This window comes from Penaeus chinensis, chromosome 15, assembly GCF_019202785.1.
Source record: "Penaeus chinensis breed Huanghai No. 1 chromosome 15, ASM1920278v2, whole genome shotgun sequence".
Classification (NCBI taxonomy): domain Eukaryota; kingdom Metazoa; phylum Arthropoda; class Malacostraca; order Decapoda; family Penaeidae; genus Penaeus; species Penaeus chinensis.
The window spans coordinates 7980434-7985433 of NC_061833.1; the positions used below are offsets into that span (position 1 = coordinate 7980434).

Below are 5000 nucleotides of genomic sequence, written 5' to 3' on the forward strand. Positions count from 1 at the left end.
AAGCAGGGGTGGGAATAAGGAAGGAGCAAAGAATTTCGGGAGGAAAGGGATGACAAGGAATGGGAAAGGAGGGAGGAGAAGGAGGAATGAGTGAAGGGAGATAAATAGAGGAACGGAAGAAGAAAGGGAGAAGGAGAGACGGAAGGAGGAATAAGAGGAGGAGAGGAGATGAGTAAAGGAGGAAAGGGGAAGAAAAGGGTTCGAATCTGACTTTTATTTATGGAGATCGAATCCACGTGATTTAGGAAACGAAAAGTGAACCCATTCATGGCTATACGGGCGTTATCATAGCCTCGTTAAACGTTATATTGGAAATGACTGTGTTGTTTGGACCAAGGAAGCGGATTCCAGTGTGCTGAATTGGTGTATTAACATTATCACTTAGCAGCTTACTGATATATATATATATATATATATATATATATATATATATATATATACATACACACACACATATATGTACACATATATATGCATATATATATATATATATGTATATATATATATATATATATATATATATATATAGTACACACACACACACACACAAACACATACACACACACACACACGTATATATACATATATGCATACACGCACACATATGTGTAAATATATATATATATATATATGTGTGTGTGTGTGTATTTGTGTACACATACATACATATATGTGTATACTCAAATAAACATATAATTAACTGCTTCCAATCTCAACCTCCAAAAGCTTCATTTCCCCGGGAGACGCAAGTGACCCCCCGCCCCCCCCCCCCCCACCCCGGCCGACAACTACCTCGCAGAAAAAGTTATGAACTTGTATGGGTGCTTTATTGCTATCAATGTGATTGTAATTGACATTAACATTATTGCTATTTCTACTCTTCTTATCACCATTATCATCATCATTGTTATCATCATCATTACATATTTTATTTTCATTTTTATTCGTATTCTTGATAATATCAACAAGATAATAACAACGACAAAATGACCATTGTTATCATTATCATCATCACCATCATTATTACATTTATATGATCTTTTAGGGGGAAGAAAGTGCTTTGACTTTTTAAATTGGATTTTCCTTCAATCCTCTTTTTTCTCTCTTCCACCGACGTTTTCTCGTTCTATTTCCCTCATTATATCTTCTTCCTTTTCTCTGTACATTTTCCCTCATCCCTTCATTATTTCCTTTCCCCGCTCTCTCCCTCTCCTTCTCCCACTCCCTCTCTCTCTCTTTTTCACTCTCTCTCCCTTTCCCTCTCTCTTCCCCACCCTCTCCCTCTCTCTCCAATTCCCTCCCTCTTCCTCTCCCCTACCATCTCCCTTTCACTCTCCCTGTCCCCCTCTCTCCCTCTCCTTCTTCTTCTCCCTCTCCTTCTTCTTCTCCCTCTCCCTCTCCCTCTCTCTCCCATTCCCTACCTCTTCCTCTCCCCAACCATCTCATTTTCACTCTCCCTGTCCCTCTCTCTCCCTCTCCTTCTCCTTCTCCCCTTCCCTCTCCTTATCCCTCTCCTTATCCCTCTCCCTCTCCCTCTCCTTCTCCCTCTCCTTCTCCTTCTCCTTCTCCTTCTCCCTCTCCCTCTCCTTATCCTTGTCCCTCTCTCTCTCCCATCACCCGCCTACCCTCCCTCGGCCACGGAGGAACGCGTATATATAAATTTGTGATCGACTCGACTCGGATAAATTAACCAGGTCTTGAGGCGGAGATGAGGGTAGTAGGGGGGGGGGGAGGGGGGGAGGGAAGAGGGAGGGATAGGGTGAAAAGGGAGGTAGGGAGGAAGGGGTGGTTGGTGGGGGAGGAGGAGGAGGAGGAGGAGGAGGAGGAGGAGGAGGAGGAGGAGGAGGAGGAGGAAGAAGAGGAGGAGGAGGGGGAGGAAGAGGAGGAGGAGGAGGAGGAGGAGGAGGAGGAGGAGGAGGAGGTGGAAGAGGAGGACGAAAAGCCGAAGGACGAAGACAAGGAGTAAGAGGAAGATATGAAATAAAAGAGAGAAAAGAAGAAACAAGAGAAAGAGAAGGAGGAGGAGAAGGAGGAGTAAAAAGAAGAGGAGGAGGAGGAGGAGTAAAAAGAAGAGGATGAGGAGGAAGAAGAAGAGGAGGAGAAATAGGAGGAGGAGTAAAAAGAAGAGGAGGAGGAGGAAAACGAGTAGGAGGAAGAGGGGAAGGAGAAGGAAGGAGGACGAGTTGGAGGAGTAGTCGGAAGGAGAAGGAGAAGTGGGCAAGAGTATGGAGAGAAGGAGGGAAGGTCCGAAAGGGGTTAGGTGGGAGGTAGAGAGAGAGAGAGAGAGAGGGGGGAGGGGGTAGGGTAGGGGGTTAGGGGAACCGACCCACGGAGATCTGAGCCCGATAACCGTCAATTTACGACCGTTCTGAAATTGAGTCGGTAATTACTTGTTGCTTGTTATGAGGGTAGTTATTCACAAGCTGCTGCGCTTTCATCGGAATATGGATTTTGCAGGTAGGGCCTTCGGTGGGCGTGGGAGGGCGGGGAGGGGCGGCGGTATATGAATGGCCGGGAGGGAAAGGGAAGGGGAGGGGATGGGGTAGGGAGGGGATGAGAGGGAAGGGGATAGGAGGGGAGGAGAGGGAAGGGAGAGGAAGGGAGGGGATGAGAGGGAAGGGGAAAGGAGGGAAGAGGAGGGGAGGGGAGGGAAGGGAGAGGAAGGTAGGGAAGGAGAGGGAAGGGGAAGGCAGGGGAGGAGATGTAAGGGCGAGGAAGGGAGGGAAGGGGAGGAGAGGGAAGAGGAGGAGATGGAAGGGGAAAGGAGGGGTTGGAAAGGGAAGAGGAGGAGGGGAGAGGGAAGGGAGGGAAGGAGAAGGAAGAAGTGAGGGAGTGAGAGAGGGAAGAGGAGGGGAAAAGGAAGGGAGGAAAGGGATGGGAAGGAGAGGAGAGGGGAGGGAAGAGAGGCAAGGAGAAGGAAGAGGAAGAGACGGAAGGAGAGGGAAGGGGAAAGAGGAGAGGGAAGGGGAAAAGAGGAGGGAAGGGGAGGAGAGGAGAGGGAAGGGGAGGAGAGGGAAGAGGAAGGAGAGAAGAGGAAAGAAGGCCAGGAAAGGGAAGGGGAGCAGAGGAGAGGGGAAGGAAAAGAGACGAAAGAGGGGAAAGTAGAGGATTGCAGGAGAGGGAAATAGAGAAAAGGCAAGTGTTGGCTGGGGAAGGAAGGGAGGAGAGGAAGGAAGGGAGAAGAGGAAGAAAGGGAGGAGAGGAAGGGAGGAGAGGAAGGAAGGGAGGAGAAGAAGGAGAGCGACAGGGGAGGGGAGAGGCAGGGGAGGGGAGAGGCAGGGGAGGAGAGAGGCAGGGGAGAGGAGAGGCAGGGGAGGGGAGAGGCAGGGGAGGAGAGAGGCAAGGGAGGGGAGAGGCAGGGGAGGAGAGAGGCAGGGGAGGGGAGAGGCAGGGGAGGAGAGAGGCAAGGGAGGGGAGAGACAGGGGAGGGGAGAGGCAGGGGAGGGGAGAGGCAGGGGAGGGGAGGGGAGGGGAGGGGAGAGGCAGGGGACGGGAGAGGCAGGAGGAGGGGAGAGGCAGGGGAGAGAGAGGCAGGGGAGGGGAGAGGCAGGGGAGAGGAGAGGCAGGGGACGGGAGAGGCAGGTGAGGGGAGAGGCAGGGGAGGAGAGAGGCAGGGGAGGAGAGAGGCAGGGGAGGAGAGAGGCAGGGGAGGGGAGAGGCAGGGGAGGAGAGAGGCAGGGGAGGGGAGAGGCAGGAGGAGGGGAGAGCCAATGGTAGGGTGGGTAGTAGAGATACTAATAACGTCAAGTTGTTGGTATAAGTTAAAGATGAATCACACGATATACGTACTTGGGTAAATTGTTGCTATAACGACTATGTAAATAACTTTTTAGGTTAAAAGAAAGTGATAATTTTGTTCAAATGGCTTCTCTTAAATGATTACGATAATAATGGTAATGATAACAACAATTATAACAATTATTAGGATGATGATGATGATGATGAAAATAATAATAATAATAAGGATGAAAATGATAGTAATAACAATAATGATGATGATCGTATTAACAACAATAATAACAATAATGATAATAACGATAATAGTAATAATGATGATAACAGTAATAACAATAATAGTAATAATAATAATAATAATAATAATAATAATAATAATGATAATGAATAATAATGATAATGATAATAATAATAATAATAACAATAATAATAATAATGATAATGATAATGATAATAATAATAATGATAATAATAATAATGATAATAATAACAATAATGATAATAACAATGATATTGATAATAATAATGGTAATAATAATGATAAGAATAATCATGATAATGATTATAATAATAGCAATAATAATAATAGTAGTAGTAGTAATAATAATAATAATGATTATAAAAATAATAATGATAATAATTATAATAATAATGATAACAACAATAATAATAATAATAATGATAATAATAATAATAATAATAATAATAATAATAATAATAATAATAATAATAGTAATAATAATAATAATAATAATGATAATATTAATAATAAAAAAAAATAAAATTAATGATAATAATGATAATGACAGTAATAATAACAATGATAAGGATAATGATAATAATAATGCTAATAACAATAATGATAATGATAATAATAATATAATAATAATAATAATAATAATAATAATAGTCATAACAATAATTATAATAATAATAATAATAATAATGATAATAACAAAAACAACAACGACAACAATAATAATAATAATAATAATAATAATAATGATAATAATAATAATAATAATAACAATAATAATAATAACAATAATGATTATTATTATTATTATTATTATTATTATTATTATTATTATTATTATTATTGTTATTATTGTAGCTCTTATGATAATAATAATAATAATAATAATAATAATAATGATAATAATAATAATAATAATAATAACAACAACAATAATGATAATAATAATGATGATAATAATAACAACACCAATTATAGAAATAATAATCATATTTATTAAAAGCGATAA

At 41.7% G+C, this 5000-nt stretch overlaps 1 pseudogene; it reads left to right on the top strand.

Annotated features, from left to right (window-relative positions):
• Positions 1-5000, top strand: part of LOC125032824 — a 23915-nt pseudogene that overhangs the window by 5759 nt on the left and 13156 nt on the right.